The sequence below is a fragment of the Antedon mediterranea genome, chromosome 2, assembly GCF_964355755.1.
Source record: "Antedon mediterranea chromosome 2, ecAntMedi1.1, whole genome shotgun sequence".
Taxonomy (NCBI): Eukaryota; Metazoa; Echinodermata; class Crinoidea; order Comatulida; family Antedonidae; genus Antedon; species Antedon mediterranea.
In genome coordinates this window covers 14,804,340-14,817,188 of record NC_092671.1, presented here as the reverse complement: position 1 = coordinate 14,817,188, position 12,849 = coordinate 14,804,340, and the positions used below count along the sequence as shown (strand labels likewise).

General features: G+C 32.0%; 1 protein-coding gene across 10 annotated transcripts in view; it reads right to left on the bottom strand.

Annotated features, from left to right (window-relative positions):
* The window catches only part of LOC140040525 (two pore channel protein 2-like), an 84,708-nt gene that overhangs the window by 12,910 nt on the left and 58,949 nt on the right, over positions 1-12,849 (bottom strand). Inside the window, exon 25 of one of the 10 annotated variants that reach the window (XM_072086528.1) lies at positions 10,275-10,287. The exons of the other annotated variants lie outside the window; for them this stretch is intronic. The gene's annotated coding sequence lies outside the window, so the exon portion shown is untranslated. Of the gene's footprint in view, positions 1-10,274; positions 10,288-12,849 lie in introns of those variants that run through there. 10 annotated transcript variants of the gene reach the window in all.

The window sequence follows — 12,849 nt, the reverse complement described above, 5'->3', positions numbered from 1 at the left end:
GACATACAGTACTATCGATTTTCAGTACTGTATATACAGTAAAATGTTGGTGGTGATGATATGATTAAAGGCAAAATTATTCAAGAAGATTGAGAGAAAATTGAGTTTAATCATGTGTAATCCAGTTAGATAACGTGTGTAATTAATTGTTTCATAAATTGTTCTTATCTAATTGCGTTTCCTTTCCAATTTTTGTTGAACCTAATTTACACCTTGAAGAAAGCTCACAACAAAGAAGATACAGTATTAACCTATCAATATCAATCAACTTATATATTTTTACTGATTGGCTTTTTGTAATCCGGGTAATCTTTTTTTTCCTGTACCAGGGTCTCTATATTTTTTGTCTGACAAATGAGTAAAAGTCTGGGATAACACTCAATTTTGTCAGTCGCCAATGTTCTGTGGTAGCCAGGAAGTACAAACAAACGATATAAAAATAGCATTTTGACGGGACACCTTTAACAAAAGATCATCTATTTCTCTTGGGATTTATTTAGGTTTAGGATAATTTGAGACGTTAGTACTATACATCAAACCTTCATAAAAGTTTCCTTCATACAATCTCAGTCTACAAAATACTATTGCTATCATAAAATTAACAGCTCACACCAGCTCCGTCTACTTATAAACCACTAATTATTGATTTAATAAAACTTATATTAAACACGACGATCACTAAATCTTCAGTTTTAAATCTAATTGATCTGATGAGCAGTGGAAATATACAAAAGGAAACTAAAATTTCTCCCTTCCCCCTACACACTAACATAATGCATTTCCTATCTAATACAAAAAAATCAGTTGCTTTAAACAATATGTAATTATGCATTATAAAGAATTATGATAACTTAAGTGATTGACCTACTTATAGACAATTAATAGAATATGAATAAATATGCTGACAACAAAAATCAAATTAACTTGTCACTACAAATCATCATAGCAATTATTACATAACCTTGACAAATTATTTTAATATATAAGACATAATTTAATTTAAAGTTTTACAACTAAATGACAAAACCAACAACTTATGTAACTTGTTGCCCCACTTCTGTTGAAGATCTTCCTCTGGTTTGACAATGTATGGGGTAAATATATACAGTGTTTATGTAATGTTAAGAAACATAAAAATATTAACCTTGTACCCCGAACAAAGACAATACAGTACTCATTTTTAAAAAGTTGATGAATAATGAATCAGCTAACATTAATTAGCATAATTCAGTTTTATTGACCGTTTCATTCAGGAAAAAAAAAATTCGAAACAAAATAAATTTTAATATCGGAATGGAATACAGTAGTAGGGGAGACGTGATCACGGCTCCTCCCATAATTATCACCAACAACAAATAACTTAAACAAACAAAAGTAATTTTTAACAGTGAAAGGGGTTATTAATTTGCATAAGAAAGTGTTAAGCTCCGCCTTATTTAAAAAATCTGGGATACAGCTGTAAGATATGTGTGTAGGAATTCCTCCTGATTGGCAGTACAAAAAAATACAACAAACAATATAAGTATGCCACCAGTCAACTTCTATTATTTAACTATTTAAAGTACGTTTCAAATTACTTTATTGTTCAGTACTTCACAGATTTATTTTATACCTCTTTTTAATGAATGAATACGAAAAACAAATAAGGTGTAAAAAATGTATTCAATTCATTTAATAGCATTTTATTGCATACATAAAACCATAAGAAAACTTTTTTGCAAACAATAGGTAACAATGGACATTTACAAATTGAAAGGAAAAAGTTCAGTTACACCTCACACCTTGCAACTCCATAATTGGGGAATTGTTCACCTGAACATGTGCATAAAGTTTGATTAAAATCGTTAAAACAATTTTTTTAAATGCATTAGTTACAATTATAAGTTTTTTTTGACTGATAATTATGCCCTACCCTAGTAAAATTAAACTTTTGGTGTCTTCATGTTGGATAGAAATTAGTATAGTGCAGAATTTAAGCTCTGTCTACACTATCAAACAAAAAAGTTTGATGTGCCCAAATATGGTAGTGATATGCTTAAATATGGTAGTGATATGACATCATCATGTCCATATATGGGCACATCACATTTTTTTGTCACATAACGTTTGATAGTGTAGACAGAGCTTAAGATAATTTTTTGGGCATGCTGAAAACTGAAAATTCAGGCCTGGTAACTGACTAACTTAGATATCATGATCTATCATCAAAAGGAACTTTAAATAAAATGCTGGTTGGTTTATTGTTTTTATGAATCCATTTATCACATTCTAGTTAATCATGTTTCTCAATAATGTTCCAATAGATTATGTTAAGGTGATATGTTATTTGATCATTTTAGGTTTACATAAAATGAGTGGCTTCATCATGATCAATTGTGAATGTGAACCAGGCCTACAGAAGCTGTTACATAAACTTGCTTCTCCATCCTGAGGTTTGTTTGCACAAATACAACAAATATGGAAGCATTCCGTAAGTAAAATTGTAGTAGCTACACACCTGCCTTCTCTCCCTCCTGTCTCAATAGTCTCAGATTCCAATACTCTTTGAATTGAAAAGACTTTACTACGCTCTTGGCAAAATCAACAGAGCATAGGAACTCGCATAAATTCTCCTGTGAAGTTCATTATCTATACATCTATACTGCAGGTGTGTGATTACTGAAAGAATGGAAGTCCAGTTTTTTAAGTCTTAAGTACACATCAACTTAAGGCACGCGACCCCTATTGTCAAAAGATGAAATCAAAAGATAAATATTTTTGTAGACAATAGATTGCCACACGTCCTAAGCTAGAATATCATACAGCTGGTAGGCAGCCTTTAAATAATCAAAGGTACAAAAAGAACCCCTTCATCTTAAGATGTTCGTAATCGTAAGATATTTCTCTGGTGATATGCGTAATTTGATATGCTAGTCTTCTGGCTATTTGTAATGTCAAGAACTTAGATACAATGAACGGATGCATCAGATAAATTTTCATATGGAATTAATAAAAAAAAGTCCAATTCAAAGAAAAGAAATGAACACAATTAAGTTCATAAGTGAAGGTGAGCAAAGAATAAAGTTTACCAAAAGTCTGAATAAATAATTGTATTACAAATAACTGATTAAAATTCAGATAAACTGACTATTTTTTCTATAGTGTCCATTAGGATTACTGCTCAAGAGTCTTAAAGTTTTTGCTATTTTAAATGGCTGGGCTTATTTATAGGCTTCTGCTACTGAAAAACATAGAAGAATTACGCATACTACATATTTAGATGAGGTAAGCATATATTTTAGGTATATAACACAATTCCTCTTTTTCCAACGAAAGTAACAAAAGTAAATTCCTGATACAAACAAGAGATCCGGAAGGAACATATTAAGGGGGATTGGGATGTCCCCCTACATTGTTAAAGTTGAACCCATACAATTTCTAACTAGACATGTAACTCGTCACTTTGACGAGTTTGGTTATCCGCCGCGCAAGTGGTGCAACATTAACATTAAGGGGATAGGTTGAGGACAAAAGGAAGTGTTCACGTTGGCATTATGACCTGAACTGAAGAATATGATATGTTGTTATTGCTGAATTTTATTATTTAAATTCATATATAGTATACACAGTATAATCTGTATCCATATCACATACAGTGTAGAATAGGTGAAATTACGGGACCCGCTATTTATTGCAATTTTTAACATGTTGACGGTTTTAAAATGAAACGCGAAGGTAGCAATTCCGAAAGGAAATTATCTCAGCAACAACGTATTAGCGTGTAGAAGAAATTTGAATACGTGAAATATTGATGCGCGCTCTTTTAAATGTAATGAATTATGACGCAAAAGATGAAAATACGACCTTTTTTATTTAACTGGCCATATGATGACGTCACAACATCCGATTGGCAACATTTTTACATAATTTCGTATCTACAATCCAATAGCTTCCAGAAAAAGTTTTAATCGTGATTATCACATTTTATTCTTACGAGCTATAACAGATTAAAATTTACTGTAAAGATGAAATTGATGCCACACGTGATTTAAATTTTTAGGCATGATGACGTCAAAAAAATTAAAATATTTTTTACTCATGCGAAAGATAGTTGATTGACCCAGACAATATCAAAATCGGGGTGAAAATGAAAAACGGATAAGTGGAGATGCGCTCTATTCAATGTGATGAGCTATGACGAAAGATACAAAAATCCTAAATTTTATATTCGCGTGGCCATACGATGACGTCACAATGTCTGGTTAGCCATATTAATACCTGATCCGATATCTACAACTCATCTACTTCCAGAATATGCCATCCATAAAAAGTTGACCGTCTAGTTTAGAAATTACGACTGTTTAAAAAAAGGCATATTTTAAACGAATTTTTTAACCTTTTCATAAGAAACGCGCGCAAATTGTCCAATTCGACGTGCTCGTATGACGTATCTTTAAGTCGAAATTGTTTAACATTTTGTAAAATTACTAGAAAAGGCTGGAAAAACATAAATCACGCGAAAAAAATACGTTTTCAATACTACGTGCGCACCGCACACGTAAAAATGTGCGCACGCGTGGGAATTTTTGACATGCTTAAAACGACATGAAACGCGTAGAAAGTTGATTAGAAATTAATTTTGCGCATTTTGAAATTTTAAATGCGCGTGCGCGCCTAACTTTGTGTAAAACACGGAATTTTTTTTCAACAGAAAGTTAGCGCATGATATAAATTAAACTTTTGCAAAGTTTCAAGTTGAAATGTTATTTGGTTGTCGAGCTATGTTAAATACGACAAAATCGTTAAATCGCGCGTAAGTCACGTTGCGCAATTGTAAACGTCATGAAAAGCTTCGCTTGACGACGTTACGTAAATGTCAATATGTTAAGATAGTTACCGAAATGTTATGTTTGCGAGTTTTAGAGAAAAGCGTTACACAAAAATCATACAGAATGATTTCGTACAATCACAAGAGGTTATCCTGCAACTTCGTTGCGGATAACCAAAAAGCAATAGCTTAATGTAATTGTAATAATAATATCAGAAACCATATTTTAGTTTTGTTTATTTGGCATCATGGGGGATTGATGCTATTGCTCAAAAGGATTAATTTTAAAATAAGCATTTAATGCACAACAACAATACAATTACCAGTCAAATGTGCAATGTTATGTATGTTTCCTGAGGCTTCAGGCAAACTCTTACAGAGGGGGTCCAAGTTGGCTGGGTTCCCTTAATCCGCAGCCACACGCAAGCTCTCTTATGCGGCACAAAACTTCCTAACAAAACCTTTGAATAGTTCAATAACCATTTATTAGCAACAATTATCTCTGGATGTTGACTTAAGTACAGCCTGCTGTATAAGCATAATCACAGGTGTAAAATAGTGTAACTACTCAAAACAAATGCTCAAAAGGTTTAATTGATAAAACCCATTACTGGCGCACTACTAATGAAGAACCAGTTGTACCGTTCGTGGGCTGCCTGCCAAGGCACTTGCCTCACAAAGGACAAAAATCACTAATGATACTCGCATCAGTGAATATAACTTACGCATATAACATGTCTTAAGTAAGATGGGAAATCACCATGCCACAATAATATTTTAAATCAACAAAAAAAGAAATAATTTTTATCAATTAATTGTGCAGAAATTAATTGTTAAATCATGGATAAAACTTTTTTTTGCAATCATCTTTTATTTACGCACAGTAACTGACTACAGTTCAAAATATTAACTGAAGCATAGTGAAGTAAACTTGACCATCTATTTAACATGTTTCAACGAACGTTCTTTCACAATACACACAAATCTTGCAATTAGTAATGTTTACTTATCAAATGATTTTCATTCAATTTTTTTACATGAAAAATATATTTTCCCATGGCTCGTGTTAGTAGTGGTGTAAAAAAGCCTTGACAATAGACTGAAATTGAAGTTACTCATTGGTAAAGTAAATCACTAATTGCCAAAAAAAAAATTATTTCACATGAAAAAATATGATGATTTTTGTAACATCTGCTGATTATATTCCAAAAGAAAATAAAAAATAATATTAAATGCTTCTTTTGATCATCTGATCAATAAAAATAATTTATTACCGGTAATAATCTTATGATAATTGAAAAGTCTTGTTGTTCATTAATATTTGTAATCTGGTCATTACAACATTTATATGTTAAAATAGATAGTGAAATGATACATAAAGATACATACTGATGATATAATGATAAAAAAGACAAACATGTAGAAATGGCACCTATATGAATTATGAATGAAAATCGCTTCAAACTTTGAAGGTGGGCTTAAACATCTTAGTAGGACACTTAAAAAGTAATTTTAATTGAAAATTAATGTGATGTTTTAGTCCTTTGGGTAAGTCATTATACCTGGGTCATTTAATTTGACCATAATTAACCTAATTGGTTTCATTTGTGAAGGCTGACCACAAGAATGTAAACAAACTCCAAGTAATTAGAAATAGGATAACAAACAATGGCCTGTTTCTAATGGCAAGGAAAATAGTTTAGAGAAGTATTTTAAAACAGATCATTTCATACCAACTAGGTTAGTGAAACAATTAAAGAAATTCTCATTGATGGATTTTACATGGCAGCCCTAACAATATTCTACTCTCCTCCTTTTTGATGTAATTTTTGTATTAATTCAATAAAAAAGGGCTGAAGAGGTTGATGCAGAATATTAGGAGGGAGAAGGAGGTGTTAAGAATCTTCCTCCATTAATTATTTTCTTGAAGCCCTTTTTCATATTTCTTAATATTCTTAAAAAGGGAGAAAAAAAGGAGGGGGTGGGGCTGAATGCAAGTGGACTTCCACCAACATAATTTATTGGTAATAGGTAGATACATGATGTAATCAAGGACCACAACAGCTGGTGAGGTCGAACATGCAATTAAATTAATTTTAGAAATTTAACAAAAAGGTGACTGACTGGCAAGTTCATTCTTACTTAAGAAATCGCATGTGTCCTTACTATACTAACAATAGTAACATGTGTTTATTTCAATTTAACTTATTAATCTATATTGTCATATTTGTTTTCAAAAGTGTTATGCTATATAGTTATAAAGGGGTACAAAGCCAATATAGTTATCCTTGAGTGTTCATCTAAATCCCAAATGGATATCCTAATAGATCAATCATACACCAAAATGTTCTGCTTCAGTGGTTTTCAAGTTTAATGCTAGCTAGCCCCGCCTTCTCCACGTGTCGGATCTATACACAAATCCTCTTTTCTTCTCTTAAGGCCAAATCTAATTTAGTCTTTGTTGCTATGTTGTATGTGGACAGACAACCGCCAAATCATCCAGGGTATAACATCCTGTTAAACAGGGCCATCCCTTTATTTGTATCCAGATTATTCTATTTATGCATTCTTTCATTTTTTGATAGCACTGATATGTGATTTTGATCACAGCTGGGGTATCACAATCAGACTGTGACTCTTGACAAAAGAATATGATTTCTATACATGAAAAGAATGTTCATAATTAAGAGTATTAAGTTGAAGTAGGAGGGTTCCCATTGGAATGAAGACATACTACATTATGTTTGGCCTACTTTACAACATTCCAACGTCTCAACGTCGGAAAGTGAGAACAACTATTGTATAAAAGGAAAAAAAGTACATATATAAAAAAAACTGAAGCAATAATTGAGGCAGTGTGGAGATGAGAAGGGAGAGATACAGAACACATTTTTATCACTCATTTTTATAGGCCTACATTAGAGAACTAGGAAGTAAATGTTGAATTTACAAGGGGATTATGTTAGTCATGTGGGAATGAAAATCGAAAGTTACTAATCAAGAGTTGATTTCTAGGAATGTCAAAAAACATCTTACACTTACAGATTTGGTGATATTTTGGAATGTTCAATGTTAGTATTGTTGATGAGATGAAGAATGTGCTTAAAATCATAAGTTGATAGCTGTGATCACAGAGAAAATATTATTATTATTAAGAATTTAGATGTTTGGGGACCAGTAGCGGAACCAAAATTTAAGATGACAGAATCGCATGTCAAAACAACAAATTAACATGTATTTCAGGTACCATGGCATTTGACAAGCAAAACAACCAAAATTTAAAATAGGCCTAATATATTAAAATTTAAAACCACTTTTCCATTTTAAAATAATGGCCAAAGACTTCCAAGTCATTATTAAAACAATATAGTTAAATCAACTAAACAGTTCCATTCATGTCAAAGTTCAAATAATTAGATGATCTATTCCTTCCCATCTGAATCAAAAGCTAACAAAATACAAAATCCTAACATTCCAAAGATGAGCTCAACATATGCACTATTTAAGTTTAATGGCCAAATAATGTTCTGGCATGCGATGATCTCAACTTATATAATCCTGCGATAAATCGGGGATAAAGAACCAATCAAAGAGGCATTCACTTTACTAAAGGTCAATCTTTGATGACCTGCACGTTCCCTCACATGACATGTTCTCGTCGCGAATTCGTGCAGATTCTATGCTATCAGAAAATATGAACATCTTTTGAACTCGTTAAGCAATTTTTATTAATCGCTGAAGTTTACATGGCATTTAACCTTTCCCCCCGACCATTCAACTTCAGATACATTACATCATTTTTATTCCATTTTGGAACACATCGCAAAACATTTTATTGATTTAGAAAATCATGTTTTTTTTTACATTAACAACCAACATTCTAACAAAGGTAGGTGAAAAAGAAACACTTATTTAATAAAGATCTTTAAAGAATTAGGAAAGACCATGAAATGTAAAAGGTCAATTATTATTCAAACAAAGAAATATTGAATGTAAATATATTGAGCCAATAGGGACGTATATTTAGAATTATATTTTAGCTGCTCTATCTTTACATAAATGGGAGGATTAAACATATTTGAACATTTTGTGATGTTGCGTAACTAAACTACCTTTATAGATTGTTTTCTTATCCAGAGCAAACTGTGAGTTGCTTGTGAAAGAAGCCATGAATTGCAAAATGCTGTTGGTTGCAATACAGATGTTGAACAATATTAGAGTTTCCTGATGAAGATGCTCCTCCATACTTTTATATTGCATTTGCAATATCCAAAAAGGACATTGAGGTAATAGGTAAAAAGGCAGTGTGCAAAAACGTGGGATGAAAATGCATTTGACGGTTTTCTAGATCAGAACTAAGACTAAGACTAAGAGCAACTGAAAAACCACAAATAACATGTTTTTAAAGCTTTTATACTGTGCAATACTGAAAAAATGGTATCATACAGTGGATGTACCTGATTTCACATAATTCCTCCCACTTATGATCAAACCCCATAACAGTCTGCCCTATGATTATTCAAGCATTATGTATTTTTAGGTCAAATTCCATAGGATATGGATATCTATCCATCCTTATGATTAAGTCAAATGACTATCATCACACTTGAAGTATCTATTGTCGAGCCCTTACTTGTGCTTTAGATAAACAAAGACAAAAAACATAAACTGGTGCTTCTTTTTTTTTTAAATTCCTTTTTCCATGAACAAAACTAGGAAAACCACAACTCATAATTCTGTAGTAATTATAAATAAGATTTATGGTTTCAACAAAATACATCTCTTTCATTGTTAAGATGTATAGAAAAAAAAGATATTTATATAGTACAATTGTGGTTATATATTTAAGACATTTACAGTACTTTTAATTCCTAATGGCTGATATCTTAAGCAGTAACATAATCTTATTATTATTATCTTTTACAATAGGTTGTGGAATACTGGTACGAAGTACCTGACTTCATCACCCTGGCAATGGCATAGGGAAGCAAGTATATTAATTAACAAACTAATGAACTGTTCTAAATCAGCTGATTGCAAAGCAGAACATTGAGGTTGTTCTGATCCTTATTTTATCAAACTCAGTTTGGCACAAACAGTAACTGGACCCCCATTTTCACTGATCATTACCCACAAGGGCCAAATGTTGATATCCTAACCAAAAAAAGTACGATTTTCCTGTGGGAAGCAGGACAATTTGCATAATTTAAATTGTTCAGCCAGTAATTAACAAGTATTCATTTAACTAACAGTTTAAAGTATGCTGTGAACTTGTCCTGAGGCTGCTATCAAAGGAGAAACCAAATCCAACGTTGACATTCATAATGTTAACAAGTCTGAGACAGGAAATCAAAGTTTTAGATTGTTTATGTTGGCGACTAGTGAAAAACTCCACTAAATAATCAGATCACACTACATTACACCTTGGAGGTAGCTGAATGACAAATGAGTTCCAGCCCAGTCTATATCCACCACCAATACTGTAAATTGTACACAAAGTGAAAACTAATTTATTATGTACAGTATGGTTTTGCATAAGTATAATTATAACAGAATAGTATGAATAAGAAGACCAGAGCAAGACAAAAATCACATGGATCATGACAGTTAAAAGGAAATTGAAAATTATAAACAAACAAATAAACAAAATACAAAACCATCCTGCCCATGATGAAAGAGGAAAATGGTACGAGAGGCATGAACTGATGATGATAATTAAATGGTTGGTGCCTACAGTAAGTACTGTATATTGGCAATTCCTCAATTGCCAAAAGATTAGACCAAAATTAATATCATTTTTGTAAACCATTATTTTCTTTTGCATTTAAAACAGTGACAGTGCATTTTTAAGGCCAATTCATCACCTGACGAGGAAGTCAAAAAGCAGATGTGATGGTAGTATCATCCAAATGTCATTAAATATTGAATTCATTCTACAATTTCACTTGCAGTGTAAAACGTAATGACCATAAAAATTTATGTAATCAAGTTACCTAAGACCAGGTACTAAAGCACGTCACATGAGCACGTACTTGAAAGATTTCGTAAGACTTTGGATGAACCAAGAAGCTCCTCTTAAATTATAAATAAAAATATGGCAAACTATTATATTGTTGAGACATAATAAATTACTCTGACAAAGGACAATTTGTCTACAACTTCAGTCTCCCTTTTGAGTTGAATACAGGTGAATACTGTAAATGCAGGGAACCGGTAGTCTGGCGGTAGCCACAGAAGATTTGTGTAACTTGCATAGTTGAAGTGCAGAGATTACATCATAAGTTGTTGTCTTGAACCTTCTCTTATATCATTGGGTACTGGGAGGAATTTTTTCTCAATCTGTTCAACCACCTGTGTAAAACACCTGTACCTTACTAAACACCTGTGAAACACATAGCCATGTATCATCCTTAAATAATAACAGCCCTTGTTAAATTTGTTGATGAAAACTTTGAACTTGTCAACAATGAAGAGGGAAAAAGCGGGGTAAAAAAGTGAGTTTTAGGTCGTATGTAAAACTTTATGTTATACCAAAGCATATGGAAGATATATAGAAAACCAATTTGCATTCCAAACATTGTTCGGCATTTCCATAGACTAGGGTTAAAGGTGAGCAGTTGAAATATTGAACTTTATGGGTGAAGACATGACTCTCATGGTGTCTGAATTTGTAGACATACATATGATATTGTACCATCAAGTATATAAACAGGATACCTATCACATGTTCTATTGCATCTATAAACATGATGGTTAACATAAACAGATTAGATTCTTGCATAAGGACTATTAATATTAATAGTCACCGTTTCTGGGGTAGAATGAAGGGGTTTACATTACCAAAAAGGGGCGATTAACCAGAATAACAAAAAATAATGATTTTATTTATGTTCAATTGGCATGAACAAGTGAAATAATTTCTGTGTTACATGGATGTAAAATCTCGGAACAAGGCTTCAGCATCTCAACAAACTAGCATGTTAGAGATTCGGTAAGATTATCGGAGATAAAGTAACAATTTGTTACATTCTGTTGTACATGTAAATTGCGTATTAGTTAACAATGAAAATTAACAAAGGAATATTTTTAATAACAAATTCAAATGCTTCCTTTTTTTCATAAATGATGCCAGGGTGGTATATTTTCACAATCAATATCCTTATATAATTAACCTTCACTTCAGACTGCCTTTGTTGGTAGAGAAGGTGGAAATCATTCCAACATACATTTTTGTATAAAGTTTTATAGATTGAGTACATGGGGTTCACAACTATACAATTGGGATTTAATATTTTAACATGGAAATATTAAAATAGAATAATGGGCGTACAGTTAACAAAGCAAAATGGTTTAAAGCATTGATATTACCAAATCATATTGCTCCTTTTTTCAGGATGATGATATTTTAAGACTTTGTGAAAAGAAAAACCTAACAATTGTATATTATAAAAGTAGAGTACAGTAACTATATAGTAATATAAAAAGAACAAATATTATTAGTTGAAAACTGGTACTGTATAAGAAAGGATGGTGGGTGGGGTTGTTATATGCGACTAATAAGTCATTACCCTGCATTAAAATGGTAGATTCCAAATGGGTAACGAGGCTCCTTATAAAAAGCTCATTTATTTACAAATTGAAAACTTCCTGCCTACTCACTCTATTTGTGTTTGTAACCAAGAGGACTGGGGTCAGCATACCAGTACTTCCAGGACCCAGCTAATAATCAATATTACTTTTGTGCTAAATCAATAGATACTGAATAGAGGGGACATATTTCTGACAGTAGTTTCATTTTCTTGTAAAGTTTTAAATAAGTCTAAAATAGATTGTGCTTGAATGCGAATACTATACATACAATGCTTTTATCTACTGATCGTCTTTGTGAACAAAATCTTAATATTAGTATCGTTAATATCTGATGACAATGTACTATACTCTACAAAATACTAAAAATGGAAGTGACCAAAGAAAAGGCTTCAGAATACTGTAGTTCTCTTTCAAAGCACCTTAAAATTCAAATTATTTTTGGGTTGTCAAAA